The sequence below is a fragment of the Kogia breviceps genome, chromosome 13 (genome assembly GCF_026419965.1).
Source record: "Kogia breviceps isolate mKogBre1 chromosome 13, mKogBre1 haplotype 1, whole genome shotgun sequence".
Lineage (NCBI taxonomy): Eukaryota > Metazoa > Chordata > Mammalia > Artiodactyla > Physeteridae > Kogia > Kogia breviceps.
Genome location: NC_081322.1, coordinates 44,277,725 through 44,299,472, shown reverse-complemented (window position 1 = coordinate 44,299,472; position 21,748 = coordinate 44,277,725).

Below are 21,748 nucleotides of genomic sequence, written 5' to 3'. Positions count from 1 at the left end.
GGCAAGAAATGGCTGTGGTGGAGGAAACATGACAATTTATCTAAAATGAAACAAACTTCAGTGCATATTTATAGTTATTGTTCTGGGAAAGTTGCCAAATAGGGAATTTTGCTTAATAAGTTTAGAGAAAGTGATGTGTGTGTGTGTGTGTGTGTGTGTGTGTGTGTGTGTGTGTGTGTGTGTGTATCAACAAGCAAAAAACTGGGGGCAGGGGTTCTAAAACAACTTTTTAAAAGTGGAGTCTTAAGTATACTTGACTATTTCAGGTATCAAAAAAGATATTTCTCTTTAGAATATCTTTATGCTTTAAATAAAACTTCAGTTTTTCACATCAAGGGGATATAACTTTGCCTTTTTCCCCCCACTAAGCACTTGAACCTGCAAGATGTGGACAGTATCAGAATAGAATAAACAAATAATATTTTTTAACCTATAAAATCACTTGACTGTTCACTTGAAATAATTTATAAATATTCTAATGTGTAAGTTTTCTCTTCCTTGATAGTAAATGACCTCAAAATGTAGTGGCTTAAAACAACAACGATTTCATTTGCTCATGATTTTCTGGCCAGCAATTTGGGCTAAGCCGATTGGTTTTTTGTTTTGTTTTGGCTTGGTTTGGTTTTTTTGGCGATACACGGGCCTGTCACTGTTGTGGCCTCTCCCGTTACGGAGCACAGGCTCTAGAGGCGCAGGCTCAGCGGCCATGGCTCACGGGCCCAGCCGCTCCGTGGCATGTGGGATCTTCCCGGACCGCGGCACAAACCTGTGTCCCCTGCATCAGCAGGCGGACTCTCAACCACTGCACCACCAGGGAAGCCCAGCTGATCGGTTCGTTTCATTTGGATTCCCTTCTGTAGCCACAGTCATCTGGTGGCTGAACTGGGACTGAATGGTGTAAGACGGTCTCACTCACATGTCTGACAGTTTGTGATGCCTGTCATCCAGGCTACAGTAAATCTAACAAATGAGCCTGAACTCCTTCACATGGTAACCTCAGCATTCCCAAAGTCAAAGAGTAGATGCTGCAATGTCTCTTAGGTCCTAGACTTGGAAGTTGACAAAGTAATCTCTGTCACATTCTATTGATCAAAGCAAGCCACAAGGTCAACCCAGACTTAAAGCAAAGGGAAAGTAGACTCTACCTTTTGATAGGAAGAACAGCCAAGTTACATAGCAAAGAGTGTGAATTAAGGGGTAGGAAGAATTCTTATGGATCTTTGCAAACAATTTATAGTTCATATTATGGGACTACTGATGAGTGAAAGTTCTCAAAAGTATGTGAATGAGGTAACAAGCATATCTATCATGTCATTTAATCAATTAAATAAACTTCACAATAAATAAATTTGATGAATCAACTTCCCCTGAATGTAGAATGTCAACTATATCCTATTCAAATAGTTTCTCTGTGTGTGTGTGTGTGTGTGTGTGTGTGTGTGTGTGTGTGTGGTTTGTGATTTGGTGTAAAACCTGCCATGAAATGAAATAACATAAGCCTAAAGTTTTGGGATCAGGTTTAAAATCAACTTAGACTTTGAAGTGCAGGGTGAGACAGGGAGCAGTTTGCCTCTGTGAGGTTAACATCAGCTAGTGTTTTTATTAATTTACCTGTTAGTAATTAGCAGATTATCCGAATAGTCTTTATAGACAATTGTTTTTCTTACTGATACCATTTCACTTCAACGCAGAATTGTGTAAAAATAAGGTGTATTTCTCCTTAATAATTAGATTATGCATTGATCCAATGCCACTTGGCGTAAAAAACAACTCCTTAAGAAAAGCTGAAATGTTACATGATAATATGTAAGTGCTTAGTCCATCCTGACCCAATAAAAATGATTTAAATATATGCAAATAATGGCAGAATTGTCTTTAGGATAATTGAGAACAGGAAGTAAACCTAGCTGCAGGAAAAGTGAGTGACTCATTGCACAAGACCTAAGACTTTGTTTGGGTTTAATATATAATAGCTTTTTGGTGAAACGAATTGTGTTAAGCTAGTCTTTATATACCCTTACATAGACAATATATAATCTAACATTTCTTACCTAATCCTTTCACTTTATGGATGAAGAAGTTGAAATCCAGTGAAGTTAAAGAACTTACCCAAAGCCACTTAGTTAGCTGGTAGTAGAAGGGGGCTGAAAACTCAGTTTCCCTAACTACCAGGGTAGTGCTTTTGTGTTTGTTTTGTTCAGTTATTCAAACCTTGCATTCAGTGAATTCATATTTACCTGGTAGTTCCACTCTTCCTTCTTTACCTCGGCATTTGACCAACCACTATTCCACCCACGCCCCCCCCCTCCACTTTTGTTTGATGTGTATAGACCAAACTTTGGGGATATCAATGGTAGCTTAAAGAATGCTCTTCCTTGATAACATTTTAATGATATTATAAAAATTAATTTACTCTCATAGTGTAAGCACAGTTATACCCCAGATATTAAACATTGTTTTATTAAAATGAAATGTTTGGTTCAAGTAAATTAATTCTTGTAACATCATTAACTATTATTAAGGAAAAGTTCCTTAAACTGTCACTGATATAACCTATGTTATATTAAACATTGGTTTACTAAAACAAAATGTTCTGGGGCAGGACAGCAATAAAGACGCAGATGTAGAGAATGGACTTGAGGACATGGGGAGGGGGAAGGGTAAGCTCAGACAAAATGAGAGCGTAGCATTGACATATATACACTACCAAATGTAAAATAGATAGCTAGTGAGAAGCAGCCACATAGCACAGGGAGATCAGCTCCGTGCTTTGTGACCACCTAGAGGGGTGGGATAGGGAGAGTAAGAGGGAGATGCAAGAGGGAGGGGATATGGGGACATATGTATACATATAGCTGATTCACTTTGTTATAGACAGAAACTAACACAACATTGTAAAGCAATCATACTCCAATAAAGATGTTTAAAAAAATAATAAAATAAAATGTTCTGTTCAATCCAGATAGCTCATATCATTATCTTCATTATTCATCATTTATATTTCAGCATTTGGAAAAGTGAGGTTTTAAAAATATTATTTGGGACTCTATGGAAGATAATTTTTACATAAGTAACATTAAGTAAACAACTTATTTACAAGTTTGCCTCAATTGTATTTTGCACAAAAGTTTGAATTACTAGTCATTATAGAAAAATTATATTTCATAGGACATGTACACATTATGGTGAACTATATCCAATTGCCATTTTGTAACAATATTGGCAATTTTACATGACTTAATCCAATATACATGTTGATTGTGTTACTCTCAATGATTTGTGTGCTGTTTTTCTATATACACACATTTCTAGTTAAAATTTTATTCAATCTGTTTAAATTATTCATTCAACAAATATAAACATAAATTAATGAAATAAAGCTTTTAAAATGGCAATTTGCTACACATTTGTGTTTTTGACAGAACCATGTAATCTTCAAGGTATAAGAAAATTCAGTCTTAAAAATAATACATAACACTCACTCAGCTTCCCTGGATAATACAGCAAAAAGACTTTAAGCAAAAGTAAAGAAATAAGTGAAAGAAGACTGGGATACAAATCAGAAGTTGAGGGTAGAAGAGAAAAGTGGAAAGATGTAATTCTACCAAAAGGCTCAGAAGTATTAGAGTACATATTTATGCCTGAATAATTCATTGATTATCTGAGATTAAATTAGAATCAGGAAAAAATGTAATACTACATTTCTTGTATTCACAAAGGTATACCAGTTCAAAGACTATAAATAAGCTATTTTCTACACAACAGTTAAACCAAACTATTTATGAAATTGACATAGAATCTTTAAAGAAGAGTCCTTTTTGACTTTAATATTTCATTTCAAAGTTGGAAATGTTATTTTCCACTCAGAAATATCCATTTGTTTGTTACAGCAATAAAATACAATGAAGAATAAAGCTATGACCTAATAGTTTGAGAAAATTTTAGGGCCCCTAAATTCAGTTTGGAATGTCTATGCGTATATCCAGGGATTTTATGGCTCCATTTTTTATTTTATTTATGTTTCTTTGGTGTTCCCACAGTTGTATTTCATAGGGACTTGTCGTGGCGTTAAACCCATTATTTTGTTTGTTCATTTTTAGCAATGATGAAGTTACAATTTATAGTAGTACAGTTTCTAGCCTGGTCACTGTTACCAAATAGATTATTCTTTCTTTTCTAAGGAATTCAGACTTTCTCTGGCTTTTCCTGTCATTATTCTAGTGAGCCTTCAAAGCTCAATAGCGTTTCACAACACAATAGGTAAGATGGGGACCTTCTTGGATAGAAACTCCTAGAGAAATGAAAGGGTATGGGCAGCACAAGCAGAGAGACCATCTCTAAGTTTCTATACTGAGTGTTAGATGGGGCTCCCAGCTGTCACTGTGTAACTTGATGAGCCAGAGGCCAAGGGTCTTAACTTCCTTGACCTGCTACCTCTCATGTTGCAAATACTCTTCACTGAACTTCCAAGAGCTTCTTAAGTTTCTATTCTATAAAGTTTTGCTATTCTTATTACCCTTATATTATTATTGTTATTTTTATGATTAACCAAGTAGTCTGTTAGGTGCTAGGGATATAATGGTAAACAAAAAGACAGTTTCTGCTCTTATGGAAGGGAAAGACAAATCAGTAATCCATAATTTGGCATAAATGTGATCACATTTTCATACTTTAGGTCAGTTTTTAGCTACCCATAATCCAATTACTGTGTTTAATTCATCATATACAGATACTTTTGCACAGATCTCAGTTCACCTTTTGGTGATGAGACCATAGTCACATAAATTAAGCCTCTCCACTCTTTCTCCTAGATAGCATTTTTTGAGTGTCATATGGTAATCAACACTCAATATGTTTATGTTAGCTTTTAAAAAATCTCCACCGTAGTCCTATGAAATCAAAAGCTAGAAATGATTAAGCTTAGTGAGGAAGGCATGTGGAAAGCTGAAAGAGGCCCAAAGTAGGCCTGTTGTGCCTAATTGGTTAGCCAACTTGTGAATACAGAGGAGAAGTTCTCAAAGGAAACTAAAAGTGCTACTCCAGTGAACACATGAATGATAAGAAAACAAAACAGCCTACTTGGTGATATGGAGAAAGTTTTAGTGGTCTGAATAGAAAATCAAACCAGCCACAACATTCCCTTAAGCCAAAGCCGAATCCAGAGCAAGGCCTGAATTCTCTTCATTTCAATGAAAGCTGAGAGAGGTGAGGAAGCTGCAGAAGAAAAGTTGGAAGCCAGCAGAGGTTGGTTCATGAGGTTTAAAGAAAGAAGCCATTTGCATCACATAAAAGTGCAAGGTGAAGCAGCAAGTGCTGATGTAGAAGCTGCAGCAAGTTATCCAGAAGATCTAGCTAAGATAATTAATGAAGGTGGCTACACTAAACAACAGATTTTCAATGTAGACTAAATGGTCTTCTATTTGAAGAAGATGCCATTCAGGACTTTTATAGCTAGAGAGAAGTCAATGCCTGGCTTCAAAGAACAGGCTGCCTCTCTTGTTAGGGCCTTATGCAGTTGGTGACTTTAAGTGCTCATTTACCATTCCAAATATCCTAGGGCCCTTAAAAATTATGCTGAGTCTACTCTGTCTATTCTCTGTAATGGAACAACAAAGCCTGGATGACAGCACATGTGTTTACAACATGGTTTACTGAATATAAGACCACTGTTGAGAGCTACTGCTCAGAAAAAAAAAATTCCTTTCCAAATATTACTGCTTATTGACAATGCAACCCATCACCCAAGAGCTCTGATGGAGATGTACAGTGGAATTCATGTTGTTTTCATGCCTACTAATACTACACCCATGCGTCAACAAGTAATTTTGTCTTTCATGTCCTATTATTTAAGAAATATATTTTGCAAGGCTATAGTGGCCATAGATACTGATCCTTCTGATGAATCTGGGCAAAGTAAATTTTAAAACCTTTTGGAAAGCGTTCACCATTCTATATGCCATTAAGAACATTTGTGAGTCACAGAAAGAGATGAAAATATCAACATTAACAGGAGTTGGAAGAAGTCATTTCCAGTCCTCATGGATGACTTTGAGGGGTTCAAGACTTCAGTGGAGGAAGTAATTGCAGATGTGGTAGAAAAAGCAAGAGAACCAAAATTAGAAGTGGAGCCTGAATATGTGGCTATATTACTGCGGTCTCATGATAAAATTTGAATGAATGAGGAGTTGCTTCTAATGCATGAGCAAAGAACTTGGTTTATTGAGATGGAATCTACTCATGGTGAAGACTGTTGAAATGACAACAAATAATTTAGAATATCCCATGAACTTAGCTGATAAAGCAACAGCAGAGTTTGAGAGGATTGACTCCAATTATGAAAGAAATCCTACTGTAGGTAAAATGCTACCAAACAGCATTTCACACTACAGAGAAATTGTTCACAAAAAGAAGAATCAATCAATGCAGCAAACTTCCCTGGTGTCTTATTTTAAGAAACTGCCACAGCCATCCCAACCTTCAGCAACCACCACCCTGATCAGTCAGCAGCCCTCAACATCGAGATAAGACCCTCCACAAGCAAAAAGATTATGACTTGCTGAAGGCTCAGATGACGGTTAACATTTTTTCGCAATGAAGTATTTTTAATTAAGTTATGCACATTGTTTTTTTAGACATAATCATATTGTACACTCAGTAGACTACAGTATAGTGTAAACATAACTTTTATATGCACTGAGAAACCAAAAAATTCATGTGACTCTATTGCAGTCATCTGGAACTGAACCTGTGATCTTCCCAAGGTATGCTTATATTTAGTCATCACACACTTATTGAACACCTACTAGTTGTCAGACACTGTGCTAGGATGCAAAAATGAATAAGTTGTAGACCTCAGTGTTGGTGGTGTGATAAGGTAGACCTATTTGTGTGTAGATGTTGCACTACAATGTGATATGTGCAAAGATGGTGGACAAAAACATGCAGCAGTAGCCTACAAGAGAGAAGGCCTCCACATCTGGAAACTCTAGCTAGAACAGAGAATAAAGTCCTTTGTCTTACCAAAGAATAAACAATCATCTTCCAAAGAATTCCAATAATTTACAGATTGCTCTAGGGTAGGAGATTTTCCATGCATTTCTGTTTACTAGAAAGGTTCTTATAACCTATAATTAGATTCCATTCAGTTGCAAAGGTTCTCATTACTCACTTTCTCAAAATCCCAGACAGTTTCCTAAATCCCAGGTAAAGACCCATCTCCCCAGGTATCTATACACTGTGGGACTTGCAAATAAAATTCCCTCTGGCCACTGTGGTTTAGTGACACATGTTTCCACCAATATTAGTTTCCTAGGATGGCCATAATAAATTACCACAAACTAGGTAGCTTAAAACAGGAGAAATTTATTCTTTCACAGTTCCGGAGGCTAGATATCCAAAATCAAAGTGTCAGCAGGGCCCGCCTACCTTCCAGAGACTACAGGGGAGCCTTATTATGTCTTTTTCAGTTTCTGGTGGTGCCCGGCATTCCTTGGCTTGTAGTTGCTTCACTCCAGCCTCTGCCTCTGTGGTTACATTACCTCCTGCTTTTCTGTTTGTGTGTCTCCTCTGTTTGTCTCTTGTCATTGGATTTAGGGCATACCCAGAATATCCAGGGTAATTTTCTCATTTTAAGATTCTTAATTATATCCATGAAGACCCTTTCCCTAAATAAGGTACATTTACAAGTTCCAGGGGTTAAGACTTTATATCCTAATATCAATTCACTACACCATCTGAGGCAACCCTCCTTTCCAGCTTGAAATTGTCCTTTGGTTTGTTTTTGAGAGATAATGAAGGATTTCACAGTTTCAGGATCTCTCAGTGATAAGGAAAGATCCTCTTTAGAAGAGTCAGGAAAGACCTTTCACTTTGGTGTCACCTGATAGTAGTTGCAAAAATTGGGGAATCAGGAGAGATTTTGAAGCAATGTAGAATTGAGAAGCCTGGCAACAATCTTAGAGAGACATGTATTCCCGAGAATGTCCTGGGATTTCATGAGTGGCTCTGACAAGTGGAACACAGCTTGTTTTTGATAGAGCTGGGATATCAAATGAGTTTATTTTTAGTTTATTTTTTTCACTGTAAGCAGCAATGATGTATTTGTTAGACCCTTTTACTAATTCCTAAGTGAGTGGTTTGGCAAACATCCTAAATCTCAGTTTATATCTTTTAATGCACTAGGTTCTATAACAACAGTAAGCTAAGTCGAGAAACATTTTTATAGAAACCAAAGAGTTCATTTGATACCTTTGAGCATATCCTCATAGGGCTCTAAAATAACCTTATATGCAACCCTTATTCATGGTTTACAATTAACATCTTTATTATCCACTGACAAACTCAACCAAGTATATGACATTCTAAACTCAATAGTAATTTTTAAAATGTAGTGACTGAGAAATGTTATACATTGTTTCTCTTGCCTTCTCTGAAACTAATTATGGTTCAGCAGCATCTCATAATATTAGGTCACTGGCTATGCTCAGTCACATATAGACTTTAAATTATCTCAAGCATTTTCAGAAGCAAGAAGATTAAATCACATCAAGGAGTTATTTCAATATGGCATTAACAATTAAAGACACAGCTGAATCTAATTTAACTACTGTTTAATTCACCTAGTGGGTAGTGGCAATAGACTCTAGAGATCCTAATATTTTTAGGTCACATTCTTTGCTTGAATAGCCATCCACATTTGTTAAGATAAAACTATAATGCTTCATTTAACTTTTCTAAAATAGATAATGCTTTGATCTGCTGGAAACCCTGTTGCATTTAATCTATTTTTTTTTATAATTCTTAAACTACCTATCTTCAAAAAGGTTTGATGATTTATAGTATTAACACGTTTAAGAAAAAAACTATTATTATTTTTTAAACATCTTTATTGGAGTACAATTGCTTTACAATGGTTTATTAGTTTCTGCTTTATAACAAAGTGAATCAGCTATACATATTATCCCCATATCTCCTCCCTCTTGTGTCTCCCTCCCACCCTCCATATCCCACCCCTCTAGGTGGACACAAAGCACCGAGCTAATCTCCCTGTGCTATGTGGCTGCTTCCCACTAGCTATCTATTTTACATTTGGTAGTATGTATAAGTCCATGCCACTCTTTCACTTCGTCAGAGCTTACCCTTCCCCCTCCCCATGTCCTTAAGTCCATTCTATAGTCTGCGTCTTTATTCCTGTCTTGCCCCTAGGTTCTTCATAAACATTTTTTTTTTAGATTCCATATATATGTGTTAGCATACGGTATTTGTTTTTCTTGTTCTGACTTACTTCACCCTGTATGACAGTCCCTAGGTTCATCCACCTCACTACAAATAACTCAATTTCATTTCTTTTTATGGCCGAGTAATATTCCATTGTATATATGTACCACATCTTCTTTATCCATTCATCTGTCCATGGACACTTATGTTGCTTCCATGTCCTGGCTATTGTAAATAGAGCTGCAATGAACATTGTGGTACATGTCTCTTTTTGAGTTATGGTTTTCTCAGGGTATATGCCCAGTAGTGGGATTGCTGGGTCACGTGGTAGTTGTGTTTTGTTTTTTAGGAACCTCCAATACTGTCCTCCATACTGCTGTATCAATTTACATTCCCACCAACAGTGCAACAGGGTTCCCTTTTCTCCATACCCTCTCCGGCGTTTATTGTTAGTAGATTTTTTGATGACGGCCTTTCTGACTGAAGTGAAATGATACCACATTGTAGTTTTGATTTGCATTTCTCTAATGATTAGTGATGTTGAGCATACTTTCATCTGTTTCTTGGCAATCTGTATATCTTCTTTGGAAAAATGTCTATTTAGGTATTCGGCCCAGTTTTGGATTGGGTTGTTTTTTAGATATTCAGCTGCATGAACTGCTTGTTTTTGGAGATTAATCCTTTGTAGGTTGCTTCCTTTGCAAATATAGTCTCCCATTTTGATGGTTGTCTGTTCATCTTGTTTATGTTTTCCTTTGCTGTTCAAAAGCTTTTAAGTTTCATTAGGTCCCATTTGTATATTTTTGTCTTTATTTCCATTTCTCTAGGGAGTGGGTCAAAAAGGATCTTGCTGTGATGTATGTCACAGAATGTTCTGCCTATATTTTACTCTAAGAGTTTTATAGTGTCTGGCCTTACATAGACGCCTTTAATACATTTTGAATTTCTTTTTGTGTATGGTGTTAGGGAGTGTTCTAATTTCATTCTTTTACGTGTAGCTGTCCATTTTTCCCAACACCAATTACTGAAGAGGCTGTCTTTTCTCCATTGTATATTCTTGCCTCCTTTATGAAAAATAAGGTGACCATATGTGTGCAGGTTTATCTCTGGGCTTTATATCCTTTTCCATTGATCTGTATTTCTGTTCTTGTGCCAGTACCATACTGTGTTGATTACTGTAGCTTTGTAATATAGCCTGAAGTCTAGGAGACTGATTCCTCCAGCTCCATTTTTCTTTCTCAAGATTGCTTTGGCTATTTGGAGTCTTTTGTGTTTTCCAAACAAATTGTGAATTTTTTTGTTCTAGTTCTGTGAAAAATGGTATTGGTAGTTTGATAGGGATTGCATTGAATCTGTAAATTACTTTGGGTAGTAGAGTCAGTTTCACAGTGTTGATTCTTCCAATCCAAGAACATGGTATATCTCTCCATCTGTATGTATCATCTTTAATTTCCTTCATCAGTATCTTATAGTTTTCTGCATACTGGTCTTTTGTCTCCTTAGGTAGGTTTATTCCTAGGTATTTTATCTTTCTCTTGCAATGGTAAATGGGAGTGTTTCCTGAATTTCTCTTTCAGATTTTTCATCATTAGTGTATAAGAATGCAAGAGATTTCTGTGCATTAATTTTATATCCTGCTACTTTACCAAATTCATTGATTAGCTCTAGTAGTTTTCTGGTAGCATCTTTAGGATTCTCTATGTATAGTATCATGTCATCTGCAAACAGTGACAGCTTTACTTCTTCTTTTCCGATTTGGATTTCTTTTCTTTCTTTTTCTTCTCTGATTGCTGTGGCTAAAACTTCCAAAACTATGTTGAATAATCGTGATGAGAATGGGTAACCTTGTCTTGTTCCTGATCTTAGAGGAAGTGGTTTCAGTTTTTCACCATTGTGAACGATGTTGGCTGTGGGTTTGTCATATATGCTCTTCATTATGTTGAGGTAAGTTCCCTCCATGCCTACTTTCTGGAGGGATTTTATGATAAATGGGTGTTGAATTTTGTTGAAAGCTTTTTTTGCATCTACTGAGATGATCATATGGGTTTCTCCTTCAATTTGTTAATATGGTTTATCACATTGATTGATTTGCATATATTGAAGAATCCTTGCATTCCTGGTATAAACTGTACTTGATCATAGTGTATGATCCTTTTAATGTGCTATTTGATTCTGTTTGCTAGTATTTTGTTGAAGATTTTTGTATCTATGTTCGTTGGTGATATTGGCCTGTAGTTTTCTTTCTTTGTGACATCTTTGTCTGGTTTTGGTATCAGGGTGATGGTGGCCTCATAGAATGAGTTTGGGAGTGTTCCTCCCTCTGCTATATTTTGGAAGATTTTGAGAAGGATAGGTGTTAGCTCTTCTCTAAAAGTTTGATAGAATTTGCCTGTGAAGCCATCTGGTCCTGGACTTTTGTTTGTTGGAAGATTTTTTATTACAGTCTCAATTTCAGTACTTGTGATTGGTGTGTTTATATTTTCTGTTTCTTCCTGGGTTAGTCTCAGAAGGTTGTGCTTTTCCAAGAATTTGTCCATTTCTTCCAGGTTATCCATTTTATTGGCATATAGTTGCTTGTAGTAATCTCTCATGATCCTTTGTATTTTTGCAGTGTCAGTTATTACTTCTCCTTTTTCATTTCTAATTCTATTGATTTGAGTCTTCTCCCTTTTTCTTGATGAACGTGGCTAGTGTTTTCTCAATATTGTTTATCTTCTCAAAGAATCAGCTTTTAGTTTTATTGATCTTTGCTATCGTTTCCTTCATTTCTTTTTCATTAACTTTATGATTTCTTTCCTCCTGCTAAATTTGGGGTATTTTTGTCCTTCTTTCTCTAATTGCTTTAGTTGTAGTTTAGGTTGTTTATTTGAGATTTGAAGTAGGATTGTATTGCTATAAAGTTCCCTCTTAGAACTGTTTTTGCTGCATCCCATAGGTTTTTGGTCATCGTGTTTTGATTGTCATTTGTTGCTAGGTATTTTTTGATTTCCTCTTTGATTTCTTCAGTTGTCTCTTGGTTATTAAGTACTGCATTGTTTAGCCTCCATGTGTTTGTATTTTTACAGATTTTTCCTGTAATTGGTATCTAGTCTCATAACGTTGTGGTTGGAAAAGATACTTGCTACAATTTCAATTTTCTTGAATTTACCAAGGCTTGATTTGTGACCCAAGATATGATCTAGAATGTTCCACGAGTACTTGATAAGAAAGTGTATTCTGTTATTTTTGGTTGGATTGTCCTATAAATATGAGTAAGTCCATCTTTTTTAATGTATCATTTAAAGCTTGTTTTTCCTTAATGTATTTTCATTTTGGATGATCTGTCCATTGGTGTAAGTGGGGTGTTAAAGTCCCCTACTCTGATTGTGTTACTGTCAATTTCTTCTTTTATGGCTGTTATCATTTGCCTTATGTATTGAGGTGCTCTTATGTTGGGTGCATAAATATTTCAATTGTTATATCTTCTTCTTGGATTGATCCCTTGATCATTATGTAGTGTCCTTCTTTGTCTCTTGTAATAGTCTTTGTTTTAAAGTCTATTTTGTCTGATATGAGAATTGCTGCTCCAGCTTTGTTTTGATTTCCATTTGCATGGAATATATTTTTCCTTCCCCTCATTTTCAGTCCGTATGAGTCCCTAGGTCTGAAGTGGGTCTCTTGTAGACAACATATATATGGGTCTTGTTTTTGTATCCATCAGCCAGTCTATGTCTTTTGGTAGGAGCATTTAATCCATTTACATTTAAGTTAATTATCTATATGTGTGTTCCTATTACCATATTCTTAAATGTTTTGGGTTTGTCATTGTAGATCTTTTACTTCTCTTGTGTTTCCTGCCTAGAGAAGTTCCTCTAGCTTTTGTTGTAAAGCTGGTTTGGTGGTGCTGAATTCTCTTAGCTTTTGTTGTCTGTAAAGGTTTTAATTTCTCCATCAAATCTGAATGAGATCCTTGCTGGGTAGAGTAATCTTGGTTTTAGGTTCTTCTCTTTCATCACTTTAAATATGTCCTTTGACTACCTTCTGGCTTGCAGAGTTACTGCTGAATGATCAGCTGTTAACCTTTTGGGGATTCCCTTATATGTCATTTGTTGTTTTTCCCTTTCTGCTTTTAATATTTTTTCTTTGTATTTAATATTTGATAGTTTGATTAATGTGTCTTGGAGTGGTTCTTCTTGGATTTATCCTGTATGGAACTCTCTGAATTTCCTGGATTTGACTGACTATTTCCTTTCCCATATTAGGGAAGGTTTCAACTATAGTCTCTTCAAATATTTTCTCAGTCACTTTCTTTCTCTCTTCTTTTTCTGGGACCCCCTATAATTCAAATATTGGTTTGTTTAATATTGTTCCAGAGGTCTCTGAGACTTTCCTCAATTCTTTCCAATCTTTTTCTTTATTCTGCTCTGCAGTAGTTATTTCCACTATTTTATCTCCCAGGTCACTTATCCATTCTTCTCACTCAGTTATTCTGCTATTGATTCTTTCTAGAGAATTTTTAATTTCATTTATTGTGTTGTTCATCACTGTTTGTTTGCTCTTTAGTTCTTCTAGTTCCTTGTTAAACATTTCTTGTATTTTCTCCATTCTCTTTCCAAGATTTTGGATCATCTTTACTAACATTACTGTGAATTCTTTTTCAAGTAGACTGTCTATTTCCTCTTCATTTGTTTGGTCCGGTGGGTTTTTACCTTGCTCCTTCATGTGCTGTGTGTTTCTCTGTCTTCTCATTTTGCTTAACTTACTGTGTTTGGGGTCTCCTTTACACAGACTACTGGTTTGTAGTTCCTGTGGGCGGCAATGCCAGGGCCCGGAGGTCTGCTGCTCATCTTTCTCCTCCCCACCAGGCTGAGAAATCATTATGAATTTTAACAAAAAAAATAAATACAAAAAGGGACTTAGATATACAGCAGACATGGGATAATACTGTTTCCATAGAGGAGCTATATGTTTAATTTTGAGCTTCTTGGCAAAAGACTACCTGTCAATTTGTGGTAATGGTATGTGTTAGCTACTGCTTTGGGTCAGATTTTCTTCTCTTGGAAGACCCTGTTCTTTAGCCACAAATGACCTAGCCTTGGTTCATCACAGCATCCTGTCTCTCTATCAACAACATCTGGGTCAAGAAATGAGCCTGTGACCCAAGGAAAACAAATAAGAATTCATCCTTGGAGTTGTTACATTGACGCTGGGAAATGGCAGGTCTTTTTTTCCTTTGAATTGTTAAATAGGGGCTTCCAAAAGCATAATCCACAGACACCTGGGAAAATTGTTTCCTTTAAGAGGGTGTTACATAAGCAGGCAAAAACAGGCCAAGGTTTAAAACCGTGAAAGAGAAAGAGAAGGATTAGAAAGAAACAAAGATGAGGAGAAGAGAAGAGTACTAGATGAAAGTACCACATTTCACTTCTTTGGAGACATATTCTTGCTTCTAGTCAATCAATCCAATCCTATGAGCTGCCTCAACTTACTGCAACCAATAAATTCCTTTTAGTGCTTTAGCACAAATTTAACATCAATCACTTGCAAACAGAAAGTCCCAACTGATATTATTATATAGTTCTTATTTCTAATAAAGAAATTGTGCCCTTTCATCTGAGGAGGAATTATCCCCCCACATCCCCACCCCTGTTCCAGCATTGAATGCTAGAAGATGAGATATATTTTCAAGGGGATCCTCACTGGGGGAAAAAAAACTTTGAGGAGACACTATACAAGTTTTCCCACTCTAGTTTTTGCATCTATAGAAAGAATTCTTGGTTTAAATACAGAGATGTTTGTTAAAGTACCTTTTTATGTTTCTTGCAAAACTATGGTTGGGCTCATTCAGTGATTCCTCAAAGTTTTTTTCTTTTCTTTCTTTTTTTCTTTTTTTTTAGTAAGTATCACCAAAGTGAAGATGCAGCAGCTAAACTTTTAAAATAGGAAAAAAGAAAGAAAAAAGCTGTGTTGCTTCTGGAAGAGTCTTTTAAAACAGTCCCCAAGTTCAGAAAATTGTAATCCTGTTTCATTTAAACATTAGATTCTCAAGTGAGATTTTTTTCACTTTGGGGTCCTAGGTGTGTGAGAAGATCTGTCATAAAGATGTCACAGTCAAAGCTCCATCTTTTTATTTAAGTTTCTATCCTACTTTACTAAAGAAGTGGTTCAAAAGGGTGCCTTCAGAGAAGGCCATTTTTTTTAATGAAAATTATGTTTAAATTCACTCAGGCTCTTCTTCAGATATTAAATTAGTGTTCTGCTATGTTCTGCCATAAACTCTGGACAGTTTTGGGCCTAAAATACCAGAGTGTGATCTCTGGGGAAGGTCACGCTGTCACTAGAATTACACTCTGATAGACACGCTTTAGAAGAATCCTTCAAAGGATATTTATTACATCGTTCAACACCATAATAATCAATATTAAGATCCCACAAAAGCCTGAAGACCAACAGTAGAAATAATTATTTATAAAAAATTATTTCCAAATGAATTACTTTAGAAAATATTGTCATTTGAGTAGGGTTTAGGAAATTTCTAAAATTATTTTATATGCTCAGAATTTAGATTATTTTAGGTAACTACATCAGTTACATATGTGAATTCTGACTAATGAGGAATATTTTAGAATAATGACTAATGGACTAAATCTTAACTTATGAAAATGTATTCAGCCAAGTTTACCAATGTTAAGTTGTGCTCTCATGAATATTCTCAATTATTTAGGTTTATAAATTTGGAGTTATTTTCAAGTAAACATATTATTCATGAAGTTCCAAATTATCACATTTTCCCAAGAATCACATTTTTATTGCATGCATGCAAGTTTTTAAAAAATCCTTTTCTTTGGTTATTAATAAAACATATCTGGCATACACATTGACAGCTTACACATTAGTATCAAAAGTGTGACTAAATTGATTACTAACATTTCTGCTCCCTTAGGATTATGGACTCTTCATTGGATGTTAAAATAATATAAAATGCTATTCTGGTCATTCCCTAAAATGCTTGGTTATGAGAAAAATTGAAGCTTATCTACCATAAGTTCTTTTATACACAAAAATGAATTTATTTCCTGAGTAATTAAAGACCATGTGTTGGCAGAGTTAGTTCCTATTTTAAAAATATTCCATGATAAGTACATCAGACACAGATTATTCTTTAGCAAGATTGTTATCCTACTTTTGAAAAACTGACAATAATGTATTATTTAGATCTTGTTATAGGTCTTATGTATTATTATGTCTTACCAGGACACTGAAAAGGCTTCTTTTTGGCTTATTTTGAGCAGACAAATCAGTTTTTTTCCCTCCATTAGAAATCAGTCACATTAATAAGATTTTTATAGTTATGGTCTCAAAATAAATGGGCACCATGCAGACATTTAAATCATGCCATCTATTTCGTTTGGGTGCTTAACAGAGTTCTATATCATAAGCACAGCTCTATTACTAAACTATGCAGGCAATCATTGAACGATGTTATTTTTATGTAGAATTTTTTATTTAGGTAAAATATTTTGTTTATATTCCAATTTATACTTGATGTAGATTTGATTGCATGCTATTTTTTATGGCCGTGTTGACATGCCTTGATATAAAATTGTTCAGAATAAGTTGTCATATAGTTAATAACTGTTTTTTGCCTAACACAGCTTCTATCCAAAGCATAAATTAGCTATTAACTTTAAGTTGCTTGATCAAAAAGACAACAGTTTCCAAAAACTTCCCTTGAAATTTTCTGGAAAAAATACAGTGGAATTCATGTTGTAATGCAAAAGGTCTCAAGAAAATACATTCTTAAAGAATTTCTTACTTCAGTGTACCATCATTATAGTGTTGTACTCCATTGCTTTCGGCTGATAAAGTTATCAAGATAACTTTAAAATTCAATATGTTCTCAGTAAATATTTTTACCTAGTAATCTCTGAACACTTCCTGGCAAAAAACTAAGTCCTTGACTAAAAAACATATAAATTTCTGACTTATGTCCCTTTCCCTTCCCAATTCTCTGTCTCTTTGCCTGTGTGTAGATGTGTGGGGAACTCTTAATATAGAGAGAATAGAATAATAAAAAAAGAAGCTAGAAATGAGTTAATCAAAAAATTTGGTATTAAGGAGCTGAAAATAAGGCAAAGAAACTAAAAATTTGTATACATTACATACAATAACATAGTGGGAATAATGGGATGTGAGTAGAGGGATAAGGGAGGAAATCTATTAGGCAACCTCAAAACAAGAAAATTAAGAAAAATAATAGTGTCAGCCTCTTGCAGATCAATTAAAGAGTGGGAATTGAGCCAATGTTAGAAGGGTAGAATAGTACTGTAATCTTCTTTTGAAAACAGTGGCAATGGGCCATTTATCCTGTTGGTTTTACCTCAGGCTGGTGCTCAGCCTAGACAATTAATAAAATATTCTTGTTAAGGCAGTGGCAACTTTATCTTGCTGCTGTTAGCAAAATGTCAACTGTGTGCACAGATCTGATCCATATTCTAAGTTTAAATGAAGTGAAAACGTAAAAAAACCAATACAATTGTAAAGAAACAAATTAGTAGGCAGTGGAGATGGATCTTTGCTCTTTCTTGGGGCAAACATGTTGAATGGAAGGACAATTCAACCTGATATTTTCATGATAATGACCATTTTTACAATGAAATATCCAGATGATATCTGGGTATCTGAATGGATAAGTAAGGTAGATTATTTATGGCTCCAAACAACTGGATATTTGGAGGTCCAAGTACATTGGTCCTAACAAATGCCACGGTAAAATAACCTAAGTAAATGTGTTTTTGTTTTGTTTTTTAACATCTTTATTGGAGTATAATTGCTTTATAATGCTGTGTTAGTTTCTACTGTATAACAAAGTGAATCAGCTATATATATACATACATCCCCATAATAAAAAGTATATAATACATTCTGTCCTATGCCAATAATATGTCTGAATTAGAACCAGTATTTGATATTCTCTCGATTTCTCTTAGTATTTTGAAGAGCAAATGACAATGAATACATTAGATATTTTTAATTACAAGGAATCCTTCAATGTTTTTGCTTTCCTGTGGTTTAATCCCAATTTATTTTTATTCCCTCAAATAAATTTTTACTAATATTAACATTGGCATTATAAACAATGTATTTTATAATTTATGTACATTTATAATAAAATTCAGATAATTAACTTTTTAATATATTATTTGATGGAACATTTTTTCATTTCTCTTTTTTTTTAAAGAGTATTGAAGTTGCTTATTTCTGAAAATTCTTATACTCTACAATGTTAGCCACAATTGGGTCAGTTTAATCTCTTTCAAAATCAGGATCCTATCCAAGAACAAAAAGTCACTCTTTATTTTAGTCATAGTACGTAAACACTGGGGAAATGTATTCAATGCTTTCTGTCAGAGTTCTTTCAGTCATCAAAAAAATACACTGAATGGAGTCTAAACAATATGATTGTAAATTTCTGATAAAGATCCATTTATTTCTATCAGCCTAAATCTTAGAGATTTTGTATAACATGATGGTTCACCAAAAACTATAGGTTTGATGTGTGCATTGAAGTTCAATGAAAATCTAATTTCTCCTCCATACTGTTTTGTATTAGAGAAGCAAGACTTAAAAAGGTTAACTTGGCAAGTGTTATCCTTTGTTGCCTTTTCTTCTAATGGAAAATTAATACATTCCCCAGGTAATTTTTATAATGATGGAAAATTTATCATGTTTAATTATCAAACTTACCACTTATATGCATACCCAGACCTAATATGAAAACGAGAGTACAAAATTCTGAAGACTTTAGTTCCATAACCATAGCAGATTAGACTACTCTTCTGGAGGTTTGGTTTTGTCAAAAGAATAAGAAACACATACCCAAATACAGAAAACATAGAGAGGCAATAAGTAACCACTGAAGTGTGGCTGCCATATTTAACGTTTTGATGCGCTGTGTCTCCAGATAGCTTAGAGAGTAGAGACGGTGGAGTCCCTCCAAGCAGTGTGCCTTACTTATATACTAACATGGCATTATCACTTCAAATTAAATAAATTTTTTTTTTTTTTTTTTTTTTTTTTTTTTTTTTTTTTGGTGGTACGCGGGCCTCTCACTGCTGTGGCCTCTCCCGTTGTGGAGCACAGGCTCCGGACGCACAGGCCCAGCGGCCATGGCTCACGGGCCCAGCTGCTCCGCAGCATGTGGGATCTTCCCGGACCGGGGCACGAACCCGTGTCCCCTGCATCCGCAGGCGGATTCTCAACCACTGCGCCACCAGGGAAGCCCCATAAATTTTTAAAATAAGGATTATTTTTAAATCTGTAGTTTAATCAAGAGCTTGAAGATAAGCTGCAAATTTTCTAAAACTAGCCTCTCTATCTTACTCTAGTTATTTTAAGTTCTCTTTTATGAAGAAGTCTAATGAGATTTTGCACAAAAGTAACACTCTCAGAAATATATAATGATACGGAATCTTCAGAACAGTTAAGGGTTTTTTGAGTCAACTACATTATTTTGCAGGATTATTTCATGCAGTGTTTATTTTCACCAGGGGATTTTTATTTGCTGTTGTAGTTGTATGAAGTAATGAAAATACCTTCTGGTGATTTAAAGAGGCAAATTCCTATATATCATTTACCTAGCAGTAGTTCTTTTAGCAATTATGTGGCAAAACAAAGGACATTTCTTCTATGTACAAAAGCTATGTTTCAATCCACAGATTGTAGTTGCCTTCCAAGATATTAGGTGTAAACTAGTTTATCCTTATAAAATATTCCCAGTGAAATTAGGTGGAGTTCTGATTGATTTAATACTGAAGAATCTGGCTTACTGTAGTAAAGGCAGTTGAAAATTATACGAAATAATTGAAATTGGAATGGGACACACCCATAATGCTAAGCAGAAAGCAATATAATTAAAACCACACTGATATATCATATGACCTTGACCTAAATGGAATCAATCTTGGACAATTCAGCAAGGCCTGTTTATCTTTGCGTTTTAATATTTGTGCTCATCCTTCTTCAGTACTAAGAAGAAAATCAAATGGCTTATTTTTCTTGGAAAACATCCAAACATCTGTATGTGGATTTCTGCTCTCCTAACCATCCAAGTAGAATGTAGGTCACTTCCTTACATACATGAAACTCTATATACAGACTCTACAAAGTGGGGCAAAACCTCATTTAATTTAGAGTGTGGGTATATGACTTAATAAATAAAGGTCATATCCAAATTTTTTATACTCAAGTTTAAACTTTTCTATTTTACCATAATTTCTAACATTTGATGACTGTTTATTTTTAATTTAAAATATTCATTTTACACCTGATAATGATAAAGAGAATTCAACTGCTCTTATTAAATGTTTTCCTACTTCTCATTCATCCAAGTCTGTCTATATGACAAGAGATACTTCTGCAAAGGCATGGAACACCCCTGCCTGCATGTCCAGGTTTTGTCCACACCCCTGTAAACAGCTACCCTGTAGCCACCCTTTGGCCCTAGAGGCACGTACTCACTAGAGTATGATCAGCCCTCAGAGGGTGGAGCTAGGGAAAGGACCTGCAGGGCCTCTGGATATGGTCATGGGTCACTCATGTCAGACTTCCTGGTTCCTGGAGTATGGTTTAGAAATGGTGACAGGAGGTTGTAGCTGCTGGTTGAGCAGGTGTCCTTGGGCCATCAGATGCCTAACACCACACAAAGAGGCAACTGGAGGAGGATCAGAGCAGGCTCCTCTGAAATATGAAGGCCCAAGATAGGGGCACTAGTACCTGGGAATATAGATCTGGGAAATGAGAGTTCCAGACTAAGATGGTGAGCTGTGTCAGCCCTTTGGAGTTCAAGTAGAAACAGCTCTGGCAAGAAGTGAGGTAACCTAAAGGTTGTGCACTCCACAAGGAACTAGAGAGAGCAGGCTTCGACACCTGTGTTTTGTAAGTTGGACTCCTTGCACTTTTAATATTCTTTGTATTTATTCCTTTGGGCATTTTTTCTTATTATTATTTAGCCATCTATTTTGTATTTCTCGGCCTAACTTAGCTGTGCTATAGAGAACTGGCTTATCTATACTTGCGTCAGAGCGTTTAGGGGACAGAAGCTTCAGGTGCATGCAAGGCATCAGGGAAATAATCAAAGGAAGTGGAAATTTGGGAGGCAGTGAGGATATTTACTGGATGATGGTTATACACATACTATGGAATCCAAGTTGGAAAAGAAGGGAGTGTAAGAGAGGAGGAGATTAATGGATAAGAGAAAAATGATGGAGTCAATACATTTGAAATTTGTGAAATAAGAGTTAAAGTGGTGATGTAAATCTGTTAGTTGTTTTGGTTGGAAACCAAGAAAGTAACCCTGACTCCCTTAAACATTAAAAAAATAATAAAAAACTGTAACAAAGCCCTGGAAAATGCAGAACAGAAACTCGTGGGAAGTCTAGGAGAGGTCCACGAGATGACTCAGTGAAAACCACCATTCATAATGGTTTATCTTTGCTCATTTACATTTCCTAAATTTCCAAGAAAAAGGCTTTTTTTTTTTTTTTTTGCTGAC